The following is a 16,578-nucleotide window of genomic DNA, read 5'->3' as shown; positions in this document are numbered from 1 at the left end:
TTTAGCTTCAGAGAAAAGGAGAAGTACATGGGATCAGGAAGAAGTGAGTACTCAATGTAGTCGCTGACTACTAAATTCTTGACAACTAGACACTAGACAGCATTATGGCTGACACTTACAGGACATTCTTCTTGAGGTTGGTTGTGGCTTGAATCAATGGCCATTCTCATTGGTTATGTGTTTCTGCAAATGGAATATTAGGGGAATTATGGCTGATACTTGGTGTATATTCCGCCCCACGCTGCTTTTATATTATGGCCTTCATCAAAAGTGATATAGAACTGTACAAGTCTATATCCACATGCCATTTGAGGACTGCGTTTAACTACTCTATGATATCCGATGGGAGGCTAAATACTTTTGCTTGATTATTCTTGATTGTGGCTGGGAATAATGTGCACCCAACTATCAATAATTAAAAATGTCCAAAATTACGTTGGACTGCTGCAACTAAAAAAAACACTCATGTAATTTAAGGCTCTAACACATCTGTTTCTCTGGATAACTGCATGGCCAATATCAATGAAAATGCTTTCAGCTGTTGTCATATGTAAAACACACCGCATTGTGTGAGCACAGCTTTAGGATAAATTTGCAGCTTTTTGATTGCTAATTACATTTCCTTTGGAAAGAAATGTTCTACACAGATTCTCGTCATCTGGTTGCACAGGTAGCAGCCACATAATTATAGTCAAAGACTTTTCTTATACCATATGCAAATGAAAGTGATTATTAAGAGGAAAATTAGCATTATATTTATTTAGCAGGGAGTCCTAAGATACTCTAATGAGTATTTTGGGTGTTTTGTATGATTGCTACGCAAAACCACAGAGGATACAGGCAATGGTTAAATACACCAGATCTACATATAGTATTTAGCCTATACTTAGATAAATTACTGGTAATTATTTTATGTTTTTGAATACAAATGATAAATCTTAAGAATCCAGAAATTTAAAATCAACTGTGTTTACCTTGCATGTTTCTTTGTTATAGTAGTCCAATATTAGATCCATACACACTGTCTATTGCAGGTTCTCAATTTTGGGTTACAGAACTACAGGCCGCACCAATATTACTGGCAGACTGATTTTGCATGGCTGTCATGTGAACCCTGCCTTTTGCATTTGTGATTGATTCCATCATTTTCCAATGATCGTTAGGTGTGGCTGGTAACAAATTTTGGTAAAGAAGTTAAACCTGGTACTCACAACAGACATGGTACAATGAGAAATAAAAAAAAACCCATACCACAAAAAAATGTGGGAGCTGCTAGCAGCAGCACCACAGAGATTTGGCAGCAATAGTCCTGGCAGTATTATCACAAAATGAAGATAACAATTCGCTTACTTTACTTCTGGCAAGCATATCAGTGGGAAGAAAGTGGAGGGCGTAATGGACAATATGTCACATTGCTCATCTCAGTCACAGCATGATGATGTAGGCTCTGACAGCGGCACCATCAGCTTGAGTCAGTGATCTGTTTCGTCCATCTCCTTTGCCATCATAACACGAAATGTTGTATGGAGCGGAATTTCTATTCTGGCAATGAAACGTGTTTCTGTCCTGCCCCTTAGTCCCCTAACCTACAGCACTTTGGGGGCTAAGTAAGATACTACACCAGAACGTGTTCTTCCAGTTGATTTATTGGAAGACATGAACAGTTAGCCTTTGTGCTCAAAAGACAAGGTGATGGAGGAGATGGAGGACCCAAGCCAAGCTGCATTGCTGGTTTGCGATCAATGGTGGTAGGTGCACTAGAAGTTGTAGTAGCTCTCTAAGCCATGGCAAATCTCAAGGTGGGAATCAGGAAAGGGGAGAAGGGGCCCATGACATTACCCCCAGAGAGGCAACTGTCTGGGATGATGTTGACAATTCTGTGGTGAACAAGAACATTCTTTGTCAGTTTGCAGACTCTGCAAGAGGAGACTAAGCCATGAACATCCTGATTTATATAAACTATGAACCGTGGCTTCTATCAGCGCATGAAGTTACATCACCTGCTCATTTGGGAAAAGTAATGCAGTCAGCAAGCAGAGCAAACCTCAAGTTTACCTGCTTCCCTTTTTTGTCACTCCTATCTATTTGTCAACCAGGCTGCAACCTCATGTAGTGTCTGGTCAGTGTCATCATCACCATCATCATTTTTATCCACCACTACTGCTTGTTGTACTCCAAGTACACAACCTCCTCCTTCTCCATAGCATTGGAAAATATCAATCCCTGATTGTGTGTCTAGGAAACAGACATTTGCCCGCAGTGGTCTGGTGGTTTGCCAGTTACACTCTTCCCTGGTCAAGTTTCTGCCTTTTGAGAAATGATGGTGTGTGCTCAGACTCACTGGCAGATACCAAGCCATCATTCATTAATACCCACAGAAAGCTCTTACATACAAGAAAACGTAGGCCGTTCTCTCGACTTGTCTCTGACCTCCAAATTACACTGATACCTGGTGCAATAAAAATGGGCAGGGACAATACATGAGTTTCATGGCAAGCTGGGTGAATATTTGTAGTGGCAGCAATGCACCATTGCAAAGGGACAGGTGGTGAAGCCTCCGCAAATGGGAACTTGAACCATTTCCAACACCAGGCAGTGGTGATCATTCTCCTCATACAATTCCTTCCCATCCCACTCAAAAGACATAACCCCATCCCCAACAGCCAGGGGGTAAAGATTTAACATCACACTGACCTCCTCTTTTTTGCTCAGGCAAGGTAGATCACAGTCAAAAAGGTTTTACAGCTTGAAAGCCTGAGGGAAGTTGTACAGTGGCCCATTTGCTTCTGTACATCAAGTTGCAACGCTCATGCTGATCGGATTCCCATCACCTTCAGCTTGGAATTAATAATAATAATAATAATAATAATAATAATCTATATATATAATTGTCTAAGGGTTTAATTGTCTGTCTGTCCTGAAAATCCCGCGTCGCTGATTGGTCGAGGCCAGCTGGCCTCGACCAATCAGCAACGGGCATTGTCCTCCACTGCTGTCAAGTGCCGCCATTCTGTTGTCTAGGGGTCTAATTGTCTGTCTGTCTCAGAAATCCCGCCTTGCTGATTGGTCGAGGCTAGGATGCGTAATCTCACAGACACCCTCACCAACCGGAGACACCACAACAAACTGTTGTACGACAGGAACAACATGATCGCCAAATTCATAAAAAACGAATGCTCTACCAACTAAGGCACGACCAGGACAATATTCAACAACTTGCACATTACGTAACAGACAATGAAAGTACAATTCATGAACAGTACTGTGGGAATATGAATGCAGTTTGCTCTAAATGCGACTCTCTGAATTTCATTGATGAAAAACCATCTGACAATCAGTTTACTCAATGCTGCCAAAAAGGAAAAGTTATGCTACCGAGACCTCACTACTCAGATCTGTTTGAGCAGTTAATGAAAGGAATGCATCAACACAGAAGAAATTTCATGGAAAATATCAGAAGCATCAACAGTTCTCATGCGTTTGCTTCATTCGTTGCCAACATTGCACCGCCCCCTGGATTCGGACCGTATTGTTTTAAAATTCACGGCCAGATCTACCACCGCACTGGAACACTTCACCCAGAAATAGGACAACCACCAAAATTTGCACAATTATACATCACTAGATAGTGGCCCGATTCTAACGCATCGGATATTCTAGAATATGCATGTCCACGTAGTATATTGCCCAGCCACTTAGTATATTGCCCAGTCACGTAGTGTCACGGATAGTGTTGAGCGATACCGTCCGATACTTGAAAGTATCGGTATCGGAAAGTATCGGCCGATACCGGCAAAGTATCGGATCTAATCCGATACCGATACCCGATACCAATACAAGTCAATGGGACTCAAGTATCGGACGGTATCCCTGATGGTTCCCAGGGTCTGAAGGAGAGGAAACTCTCCTTCAGGCCCTGGGATCCATATTAATGTGTAAAATAAAGAATTAAAATAAAAAATATTGCTATACTCACCTCTCCGACGCAGCCTGCACCTTACCGAGGAAACCGGCAGCCTTGTTTGCTTAAAATGCGCGCGTTTACTGCCTTCCGTGAAGTCACGGCTTCTGATTGGTCGCGTGCCGCCCATGTGACCGCGACGCGACCAATGACAACAAGCCGTGACGTAATTTTCAGGTCCTGAATGCCTAGAATTAGGCATTCAGGACCTGAAAATTACGTCACGGCTTGTGATTGGTCGCATCGCGTCACATGGGCGGCACGCGACCAATCACAAGCCGTGACGTAATTTTCAGGTCCTGAATGCCTAGAATTAGGCATTCAGGACCTGAAAATTACATCACGGCTTGTTGTGATTGGTCGCGTCGCGGTCACATGGGCGGCACGCGACCAATCAGAAGCCGTGACGTCACGGAAGGCAGTAAACGCGCGCATTTTAAGCAAACAAGGCTGCCGGTTTCCTCGGTAAGGTGTAGGCTGCGTCGGAGAGGTGAGTATAGCAATATTTTTTATTTTAATTCTTTATTTTACACATTATATCGATCCCGATACCGATTCCCGATACAACAAAAGTATCGGATCTCGGTATCGGAATTCCGATGCCGCTAAGTATCGGCCGATACCCGATACTTGCGGTATCGGAATGCTCAACACTAGTCACGGATATTCATTGGTCGCGGCCTCTGTCTGTCATGGAATCCAAGTCGCTGATTGGTCTCGCCAGCTGCCTGTCATGGCTACCGCGGCCAATCAGTGATGGCCACAGTCCGATCAGTCCCTCCTTACTCCCCTGCAGTCAGTGCCCGGCGCCCGCTAAACACTCCCCGCAGTCACCGCTCACACAGGGTTAATGCCAGTGGTAACAGACCGCGTTATGCCGCGGGTAACTCACTCCTTTACCGCCGCTATTAACCCTGTGTGACCAAGTTTTTATTATTGATGCTGCCTATGTAGCGTCAATAGTAAAAAGATGTAATGTTAAAAATAATAAAAAAATAAAAAATCATTATATACTCACCTTTCTCCGCCTTTCCCGCTTCTCGCGACGCTCCGGTGACCGCTGCATGCAAGCAGCAGGTTCCAGTGGCAAGGATGGTATGCGAGAAGGACCTGCCATGACGTCATGGTCATGTGACCATGACGTCATCACAGGTCCTGCGCTCATACCAACCCTGGGACCAGAAGCTGCCGCATGCACCGCACACAGGGCCAGGACTTCAAAGGGCCTTCGGAAGGTGAGTATATGTTTATTTTTAAGTCTGTATACTACTTGGCTCTGTGCTGTATACTACGTCGCTGTGCAATATACTACGTGGCTGTGCAATATACTACGTGGCTGGGCAATATACTACGTGGCTGGGCAATATACTACGTGGCTGGACAATATACTACGTAGCTGGGCAATATACTATGTTACTGGGCAATATACTACTTGGCTGGGCAATATACTATGTGGCTGGGCAATACACTACGTGGCTGGGCAATATTACGTGGCTGGGCAATATACTACGTGGCTGGGCAATATACTACGTGACTGGGCAATATACTACGTCGCTGGGCGATATACTATGTTACTGGGCAATATACTACGTGGCTGGGCAATATACTACGTGGCTGGGCAATATACTACGTGGCTGGGCAATATACTACGTGACTGGGCAATATACTACGTAGCTGGGCAATATACTATGTTACTGGGCAATATACTACTTGGCAGGGCAATATACTATGTGGCTGGGCAATATACTACGTGGCTGGGCAATATACTACGTGGCTGGGCAATATACTACGTGGCTGGGCAATACACTACATCACTGGGCAATATACTACGTCACTGGGCAATATACTACGTGGCTGGGCAATATACTACGTGACTGGGCAATATACTACGTAGCTGGGCAATATACTATGTTACTGGGCAATATACTACATGGCAGGGCAATATACTACGTGGCTGGGCAATATACTACGTGGACATGCATGTTCTAGAATACCCGATGCGTTAGAATCGGGCCACCATCTAGTAGTAATAATAATAATAATAATTTTTTATTTATATAGCGCCAACATATTCCGCAGCACTTTACAATTAAGCGGGGACATGTACAGACAATAAATTCAGTACAAGTTAAGACAATTTAAACAGTGACATTAGGGGTGAGGTCCCTGCTCGCAAGCTTACAATCTACAAGGAAATGGGGGGACACAATAGGTGAAAAGTGCTTGTTATTTCAGGTCTGGCAATTATAATAAATAGGGATTTTTCATATAAAGCTGCTTGATCCGGTCATCAGCCCGTGTGTTTAAGTGCAATAGTCAAGTATCAAGTGCAGTTATCATGTGCATGGAGGGTGTGGAGACAGATGAATAGTAGGGTGCAGATTCAGAATAATATTTGGAAGGAGGGAACAGGGCAAAGTTAGTTTACTGAGTAGTTGATGTGGTAGGCTTGTTTGAAAAGATGGGTTTTCAAAGCGCACTTGAATAGGTCGGGGCTAGGTATAAGTCTGATCGTCTGGGGAAGTGCATTCCAGAGAGCTGGCGCAGCACGAGAGAAGTCTTGGAGACGGAGGTGCAAGGTTCGGATTACAGGGGATGTTAGTCTTAGGTCATTTGTAGAACGGAGGGCACGTGTAGGGCGATAGACAGAGATGAGAGAGGAGATATAAGGTGGTGCAGAACTGTGGAGAGCTTTGTAGGTGAGAGAGATGAGTTTATACTGGACCCTGTAGCGAATGGGAAGCCAGTGTAATGACTGGCACAAGATGGAGGCATCGGTGAAGTGGCTGGACAGAAATATGACTCTGGCTGCTGCATTCAAGATGGATTGGAGAGGGGAAAGTTTGGTAAGAGGGAGACCAATCAGAAGGGAGTTGCAGTAGTCCAGACGAGAATGAATAAGAGCGACAGTATGAGTCTTAGCAGTTTCAAAGGTGAGAAAAGGTCGGATTCTGGAGATGTTTTTAAGATGCAGGTGACAAGAGCGAGTGAGTGATCGGATATAGGGAGTAAAGGAAAGTTTGGTGACAAATATGACCCTAAGACAGTGGGCATGCTGCTTGGGAGTTATGATTGAAACACAAAAAGTTCAGTTTTGGAGAGATTTAGTTTCAGATAGAGGGAGGACACGATATTAGAGACAGCAGACAGACAATCCTTGGTATTTTGAAATAGGGTAGGGGTGATGTCAGGGGAAGAAGTGTATAATTGGGTGTCATCAGCATAGAGATGATACTGGAACCCAAATCTGCTGATTGTTTGTCCAATAGGGGCCGTGTATAGAAAGAAGAGGAGGGGGCCTAGGACTGAGCCCTGTGGAACCCCGATAGTAAGAGGACGAGGAGAGGAAGAGGAGCCGGCAAAAGATACAGTGAAGGAGCGGTCAGAGAGGTAGGAGGAGAACCAGGAGAGGGCTGTGTCCTTGAGGCCTATGGAGCGGAGCATAGTGAGAAGGAGCTGGTGATCAACAGTGTCAAATGTGGCAGAGAGATCCAGGAGAATCAGCGGAGCGAAATGACCTTTGGATTTAGCTGTTATTAGGTCGTTAGAGACTTTAGTGAGGGCAGTTTCAGTGGAGTGTAAAGAGCGGAAACCAGATTGTAAGGGGTCGAGAAGAGAGTTATCTGAGAGATAGCGGATTAGACAGGAGTGGACCAAACGTTCCAGGAGTTTAGAGATGAAGGAAAGGTTAGAGACAGGTCTGTAGTTAGCAGTGCAGTTCTGGTCCAGGGATGGCTTTTTAAGTAAAGGGGTTATGATGGCATGTTTAAATGAGGAGGGAAAGATACCTTAAGAAAGAGAGAGGTTAAATATTTTAGTCAGGTGAGTGGTGATGACTGGTGAGAGAGACTGCAGGAGATGTGAAGGAATGGGGTCACTGTTGCAGGTTGTAGACTGAGCTGAAGTGAGGAGCTTGGAAACTTCTTCTTCTGAAACAGGCTCAAAGATGTCTAGTGAGCTTGAGGTGCGGCAGGCAAGGGGATCCAGGCACTAAGGAGATTGGGGTGAGATATCCTGATGGATGTGGTTGATTTTTTCTAGGAAATAAGTGGCCAGATCCTCACCACTGAGAATGGTGATGTGGGCCTGTACTTTAGGTTTCAGGAGGGAGTTTAAGGTTTCAAAAAGTCATTTTGGATTGTTGGGTAGTGAGGTGATGAGGGTGGTGATGTAGGATTGTTTGGCCAGATAAAGGGCAGAGTTATAGGTTTTGAGCATGAACTTATAGTGGATGAAGTCTTCTGCTAAGAGAGATTTTCTCCACTGCTGCTCTGCATACCTTGAGCAACGCTGAAGAAAGTGTGTTTGCATAGTGTGCCAGGGCTGCCGTTGTCTGTGTCGGGTCTTTCTGCGTGTAGAAGGTGCTGCTTCATCTAGGGCATTCTTCAGTGTATTATTGAAGTGTGACAATGCTAAGTCTGTACAGGAGATAGAGGAGATGGGGGCTAAAGATGTGTGGAGATTGTCCATAAGCTGCTGGGTATTAATGTTACGTGTATTCCGATAAGTGTGGTAAGTGGGGGTGTCCTGGGTGAGGAGACAATTCTTGACAGAGAAGGAAAGAAGGTTGTGGTCCGAGAGCGGGAGAGGGGAGTTAGTAAAGTCGTGCAGCGATCCGGGACGGGAGAAAACCAGGTCCAGAGTATTCCCATCCTCATGCGTAGGAGAATTAGTAAACTGTGAGAGGCCGAATGAAGAAGTTAGAGAAAGAAGATAAGAGGCAGATTGGGAGAGGGGATCATTGATGGGGATGTTAAAGTCTCCCATGATGAGGGTGGGGATGTCACAGGATAGAAAGTGAGTAAGCCAGGTGGCAAAGTGGTCTAGAAATAGGCGGGAGGAGCCTGGAGGGCGATAAACAACTGCCACTCGCAAGGAGAAGGGCTTAAAGAGTCTGACGGCGTGGACTTCAAAGGAAGGAAATGTAAGTGAGGGAACCGGGGGGATGACCTGGAAAGCACATTGTGATGAAAGGAGCAAACCAACACCTCCACCCTGCCTGTTCTCAGGTCTGGTGGTATGTGAAAATTTCAGCCCACCAAACGAGAGAGCGGCAGCTGCGGTGGTGTCTGAGTGCTGGATCCAGGTTTCTGTAATAGTCAGAATGTTAAGGGAATTAGAGAGGAAAAGATCGTGAATGTAAGTTCCATAGCAATGCCAGGAACATTCTTACCATCTTATGATGGCGTCACAGCCCACTGGAATTCAAGGCTGCATATGTTGGAATGTCTGTATGAGCAGTATAAAGCAGTGATAAACTATATGAAGCAGCAGTCAAACTGAAGCATAGGTTATTTTGAGATCCTCCAAAACAGTTGATGATGTAAGCATGTACTCTTCTGAAGCCCTTCAAAGAGGAGACCAAATTTTTCAGTAGGGACAAGTATGGAATCAACGCTGTCACCTCCTTCATATTTTACCAGATTACAAGAGGGCGTAGAGGAAGAAAAGTCATTTACAAGTTCATGCATCAGTTGTGGACCCTCAAGATCCATTCTACGTGTAGCATTTGGAGGAGAAGAGGGAGTTGAGCTGGGAGGATGAAGAAGAGCAACAGATACCAGTGGAAAGGGAAATAGAGTTGACACAGTCATGGTACAAGGTTAATTGTCAGAGTAAACACGACAATGACCATTCTGGTCATTCTGATTAACAGTTGCTGCCTGGTGTTGAAAATGAATCAATGAGCCCCATCGGTTGCACTGGCCAGTATGGCAAGCTGGAATGCTTGTGGGATTACAGGTGTATTAATACCATCAGGCAAAGGAATTACTATTTGCTTTTAGACGCTAACTATAAATGCAAAATAAGGGAATTTTTCTAGCTTCAGACAGGTACTTCAAATTGGCTTATCACCAGGATAAGTTGTTTTATGTGCTCTGCAAAAATTTTGCAGAACAGATTTCTACTGACCGCACGACTACTCTATTCGATCCTTACAGACCCAATGTTCACCCACCTGTTCCAGTCTTAGACTTACAAGTAGTTGAGGAACCAGCAGCAACAACAGTTACAGTATCTTTGACATGATATACCAGACCTCATTACCATTGTGCCACCCTGAAAAACCAGCTGAGTATCCAGGTTCAGTTGTGCCCAGACTGTGTCCTTGGTCAGGGTCAGACAGATACCTTGAGCCAGGATCCCATAATCTTCTGGGTCTGCAGTTTGGACCAGTGGCAAGAACCTACCCACTTTGCTATTGGCATACTGTCATGTACAGCCTCCATGATAATGTCAGAAATGGTATTCAGTATGACATGTGGCTTTGTCATCCAAAGCAGACCAGATTATCCACCACAAGCGTGGAAAACTTTACATTTCTCAAAATGAATCAGGCATGTAACAGTACCAATTTTCATTCAGCTATGGCCGATACCAATAATTTAATTAATTCAACCATACCATCTGCCTACCTTTGCCCTTTTTGTGTCTTCAACACAACCTTCTGCTACCACAAGTGCTGATGTCCCATGCTCACCTGGGTATCTACTGTCCATCACTTCATTTTTGCTGTAGTAACACTGTTTCTGGGGCTGTCATTGCAGGCCCTATGCTGCCAGACATCTCCTTGCCTGCCTGTCCTAATTCTCTTCTGTATGACTTCTGATGCTGCCACTGCCAGTGCACAGCCATGGCAGCCACACATCTCCTGGATGCCTGCCACCTGTTTTAGATTGCTAGACTGTACTGCTGTTGCCAGGACTGCCCTTGCTGGCTCTCACAATGCTGGCTGCCAGACATCTTATTGCCTGCCTGTGGAAATGCTTCACTGTGCAACTTCTGCTGCTGCTGCCACTGCTGCTGTACAACTACACTAGCCATACAACTTCTGGCTGCACAGTGTGTTTTTAGTGATAAATTGTACTGTTGATGTGATCTTTAGAAAGTACACAGCTCACAAAGCCTTGTAATTTTTTGAAAGGCTTGGGCTTCTTGACAAAAAGCTACTGTTCTTCACTTTTAAAACAGCTAGACTATTCCTGCTCCTTAAAAAAAGGAATAGTTTTGGATCGCTTGATAAAAAGTCTTTGTAATTGTTTACTGGCTTTGAGAATAGCAAACTAGTTGCAGATCCCCAAAAAATACTTTTTCTATACTTGTTGAGAAGCAATTACTTCTTGACTTTCAAAATTGCTTATCACATGTTTTTCCTCTGAAAATGTAGGAAAAGCTTTTGAACACCTTGTGAAAAAACTTTCCCTTCTTCATTTAACAAAGAAAAAAGCTCATGTAACTCCCCAAACATGGATACTTTTTGTACCACACTGTGGGAAAAAGCTATGGCTTCCTCCGTTGCAATGCTTTCAACATCAGTAATGCAGTTTTCCCACAAAAAGGGATAATTTTTGGACTATTTCTACAATTTAAGTAGCCTAATATGCCTGACAGTGTAGTGTGTCATTAAATAACTATTTACTTGCCACCAGGTTTCATTTGTTTTCACCTAGCCAGATAAGTTGAGGTCACTTGGACATTTATCATTAATGAGGCTTTGAAAAAAAACCCAGCTTAAATGGGGTTCAATATAACCCTAGGAAACCTGTAATTATTAGTCTTTTATTTTTGGGACAAGTATTGGCTTTGCAGTAACTTTTTTAGCCACAAATCAAATTATTTGGGAAAATTCAGCTAAGTTGGCAAGTTTTAATTTCTAATGGTTTGATCATCTCTCTATTTAAATTAAAATTTAAATTAAATAATAAAAAACCCTCTCATTTACACATTGCAATATGCAGTTGGGATGATTTTGTGTACATATGCTAGTACGATGGTATACATTGCAACACGTGTAAGTCACAATCTATTACTGGTTTACTAAAGTAGCCACAATTTCATTACTGATCAACGCTCATATAAATAAGCATTGCTAATTCAAATTCTGCAGTGGTCTGCCCGAAAAGAATGCAACATTTTTATTATATGACAAAACATTAGGGTGAAGGAAAGTGTCGCCCCCTGAGGAAGCAACAGCGAAACACATGTTTGGGTGGATAATCATCATTCTGGTGGCTTGGTATACCTTTTTATGCTGTCTCTCCAGTGGGGTAAATTTCAGTCTTTTCTCATCTAGTGAGGTCTTGCTTGTAATTTTATACTTATACCATATTTTGTGGATTATAAGACGCTCCAAATTTTGAGGAGAAAAAAACTTTTTTCATAAAATGGTAGTGGTTCTTATAAACCATGCGTCTTATTGCGTACCGGGAGTGGTGGCTGCGGTGAAGTGGGGTCCCAGGTTCACTGCTGGAGGAGGCAAGAGTGGAACATTGCTGCAGTCCACAGGCTGGGATGAGTAGGTGTTCGGATGTACGCCGCTGCCGGTGTTCGGTGGTACGGGGGCTCTGCCGATATTTTGTGAAATCCCAGAGCCCCCGCACTTACATGGTTTACTATGCGGTGGACTCCGGGAAAATGGCTTCATCTGTGCATGTGCCGCCCCCGGCAGCCATTTTCCCGGAGTCCACCGCATAGTAAACCATGTAAGCGCGAGGGGCTGGGTTTTTACAAAATGTCAGCAGAGCCCCCCGCAGCACCGAACACCGGCAGTGGCACACATCTGAACACCCCCCTCATCCCAGCCTGCGGCCTGCAGCAACGTTCCACTCTTGCCTCCTCCAGCAGCAACCTTGCTCCTGCTCCACCATGGCCGGTAAGGTATTTCAGCATTATAAGACACACCACCATTTTTCTCCCAAAATTTGGGGGAACAAAGTGCATCTTATAATCCGAAAATAGCTTTTTTTTTAATATGTTAGGAATTATTACAAGTCCATAGTGCATTTATGATAAGTCCTTAGAACATTGTGCTGTTTATTGTTTGACTCATATGCTTATTACACATGTAAGGTATATTATTTTTATAATTTAGTAGTGTTTGCTCTTTTTTCATGTTTTTATCTTATTTAGTCTACATTCACATTAGCGTTCGGCGCCGCAGCGTCGCCGCATGCGTCATGCGCCCCTATATTTAACATGGGGGCGCATGGACATGCGTTGTGCTGCGTTTTGCGACGCATGGCCGCAAGCGTTGGGCGCAGAGAACGCAACAAGTTGCATTTTTTTTGCGTCCAACTTTCGGCAAAAAAGGACGCATGCGTCGCAAAACGCAGCGTTTTAGCGTGCGTTTTGTTGCGGTTTTGTTTGCGTTGTGCGTTACGTCGCCGACGCAGCGGCGCACAACGCAAATGTGAACGTAGCCTTAGTTCACATCTTGTAAATGACACCTATTAGATAGAGCAGACTCCTCACTTAAAATATCACAATATATTCTGTTACCTAGTTAACTTTATTATATGTTTACGTATGACTTTGTTTTTGAGCCGTCAGATATTTAATTAGGTGGAATACATCATTATGTGAACACTTGCCTGCCTCTTCACGTCTATTGTAAGTAAACAAGGGTGAGGTTGTTTTTTTCCATGTGGCTAGGAATCATATCTGCTAAAGAAAGATATTTATAGCTGAACCTACGAGCGCCTCTAAATGTGAGATCTAAAGCCAACCATCCACAATTTTACATGTATATTATATTTACATATTACGATATATTTAGACATAGAAATAAATCCCCAAATTCTTCACCAATTCAAAATCGTTACTTGCTACCAGCAACAGGTTACAGAACTAATTGTGGTAACATGTTATATAGGTTTTCAATCCCTGGTTGCAAATAACAAAGTTCCCATGACAAACATAACTTGAAAATGGTGCATATGGTAATTGAGACACATTAAGCAGATTTATTGAGATTGGCAATTTATACTCCAGTCTAAAAAAAAAAAGATTACTTTATAACTAGTGATAGGCAGATCAATTCATGAGACTCCAGATCATTGGTAAGTTCAGTAGTCTCTGGCCGCTGGATGGAAGGTCCGCGTATCTCTTATTTATTATGCTTTTGTTTATATAGCGCAATCTGGAATAAGATACATTATTATCGCTGTCCCCAATGGGGCTCACAATCTAAATTCCCTACCAGTATGTCTTTGGAATGTGGGAGGAAACCGGAGAACCCAGAGGAAACCCACACAAACACGGGGAGAACATACAAACTCCTTGCAGATGTTGTCCTTGATGGGATTTGAACCCAGGACCCCAGTGCTGCAAGGCTCCAATGCTAACCACTGAGCCACTGTGCTGCCTATGCTCTTATCTTCAGGGATCCCTGACACGGCTTTTGATTAGCTGAGCTGGCGTAATGTCATCTGGGCACCTGCCGCATTGATGATGTTGCCCTAGCCATGGCTAATCAAAATCCGCGCCTGGGATTCCAAAAGGTAAAAAATGTGCAAGTTTCCCATCCAGCAGCCGTAGACAACTGAACTGGCCGATAGAGCGAAGTGACACAAATTGATCTCCCCATTTCCACTTTCAAATTTTCAATTTCTTTTACTTTTTTTCTTGCTTACCCTGAATCTTAACTTCAGGGCAGTGATCCTTGTAGGTTTGAGCCGCTGAGACCTCTCTGCTCATGCACCCTCAGATGCTGCCTTAATACTTAAATGGTCGATATCTTGCATCATGTACTCGTCAAAGTTTGTTGGCCAACTCTATCAGCGATGAACTGTGCACAGGACCTTACATATAAACAAGGATTTCAACAATGGACAAAAAATTTGAACTAGGGAAGTGAAGCAAATAATTTTGTATTATGCCTTTCATAGAAGTAAATAAACCATATATTCATATGCCAGCAATCACATCTATCACCACAGACTGTAATATTTTGCCAGCTGGATCGGTAAAGAGTTCTAATTAGGAAGTGACAAGTGTAATTTTTCCGTATGCAAATATCACAGGCTCGAATATAAACAGTGTTCATAGTCGGCTCTTAAGCGATTGTGTGCTTTGCTAATGTTAGCAAGTGTGCTCCTATGTTCTCTCCTCTGCAGCCTTTTAGACACATGACACCTGTGCAGGCAGGAGTTATTTTCGGCAGCACTTAAATCGTGCCCACGATTTGTTAAAATTATAACTGAAAATACGTTTCAAAGAGAATAAAGAAAATATGAGGCATAATATATTCTCTATGATATAAAATGTAACATCAACACAATGCAAATCATACACCAAAACAATCTACAATACAGCACGTAGTATAGAAAATAATGCATAAATAACTAAAGCAAGTAATTCTAACAGAAAAGGATGAAAATTAATTTAATATAGTAATTACTTTATCATAGACAAGTTTATTAAGGTTGTATAAAGATACATTTTATCACCAGCATTCAATAGTTCAACTGAACTGAACTTGCATCCCAATAGAGCCTAGAATGATCATAATTTGGTAAAGTTAAACCCCAGGAGGTCTGAGTGTTACAGCCATGGTACAAACACTAAACCAGAAATATGAAACCATAGAAATATGAAAGCATCCTTATATACATGAACTTCAATATAATTTTATACATTGATAATCTCTAGAAAGCCACAATGTTTTAATCTTATTTAGTTCACATATATTAGATTGAGTGTACTCAGTCCCTAAAAGACCAGATATATTGAAATTGTTGTACTTTACATGTAGATATCACAAATGAATTACTGCATATCATCTTATACTGATAGTGAAACGATTATTCAGGAAGGATATTTTATGCCACATAAAATAGAAAAATACAATAAAAATGTAAAGATTATTTATTAAAAATAATTGAAAATGACTTACCAGATCAGTATTCAAGGAGCACAGAAAGATGGAACTTGTTAAGACCAAAGCCAAACAAGAGAGAGGTCAAGAGACAACTGGAGCTGGAGGCTGGACATTAGGATTAAAGTTATGGAGGGGGAAGGGGGGAGTAAAACAGATGACACTGTGTCAGAAGCACACTAGATGCCAAATTTAGAAGGGTCCATTTAACAGCTGATAGCTGAGGGGATGAACTGTGAGAAGGAATACCCATCATGACTATAGGCCTTGACAGTGAACAGTTATCCCGCATTGACTCTTTTTGCACATTAGGAATCATCAAAAGTAGATCTTTGTAAAATCATTCTAGTGGAATTGAAATCAACTCCATTTTACAAAAATCTGTATTCTTAAGTGCAAGCTCTGATTTGTTGTAAATTGCTCTGTGCAAGTTAAGCAACAAGGCAGATAGCTGTATACAATTTTAATAAATTTCAGAGGGCCGGCAAAAGGTGAAAAAAAATAGTAATTTCACCACTCACCTCCCAGCAACCTCCACTGCACACTCACCCAAGAATGGTCCTCACTTTGCCTTTTTTTACCGCCACCACACACTGAAACCCCTGGCCTCTTCATGATTTACCTGGACTTTATGATGTGCACTGCAACCTTATGACATGCACTCTAGGCCGGGAATTCCATCAACCACTAGACCCAGGATGTCTCTGTGCATGCTACAGCCCACGTCAGACTGAGACATCCGAAAGAATGACCATAAATTAAAATGTGGGTACTACCATGAGTCCTGTGTCATGCCAACTGTACACATCTTGAGGTCATTCATGTGTGGGGTGGCTTTTCATCCATGGAGTGGGCTCACTCATAATTTTGCCAAAGATCATTGCCATAATAGCATCTAAACATCCCCCAAGAGCAACTTATCCCAACGGTCCAGGAGAAATTTATGAAGCGCCATGACACA

The 16,578-nt window shown here is 42.9% G+C and overlaps 1 protein-coding gene across 1 annotated transcript in view; it reads right to left on the bottom strand.

The window, feature by feature from the left end:
* Window positions 1-15,714, bottom strand: part of TXLNB (taxilin beta) — a 200,919-nt gene extending 185,205 nt beyond the window's left edge. The window contains exon 1 of the mRNA XM_077289239.1: window positions 15,636-15,714. The gene's annotated coding sequence lies outside the window, so the exon portion shown is untranslated. The remainder of the gene's footprint in view (window positions 1-15,635) is intronic.
* Between the last annotated feature and the right edge of the window lie 864 nt (window positions 15,715-16,578).

Source organism: Ranitomeya variabilis, chromosome 2, assembly GCF_051348905.1.
Source record: "Ranitomeya variabilis isolate aRanVar5 chromosome 2, aRanVar5.hap1, whole genome shotgun sequence".
Classification (NCBI taxonomy): domain Eukaryota; kingdom Metazoa; phylum Chordata; class Amphibia; order Anura; family Dendrobatidae; genus Ranitomeya; species Ranitomeya variabilis.
The sequence above is the reverse complement of the archived record's forward strand: the minus strand, read 5'-3'. Positions and strand labels throughout refer to the sequence as shown.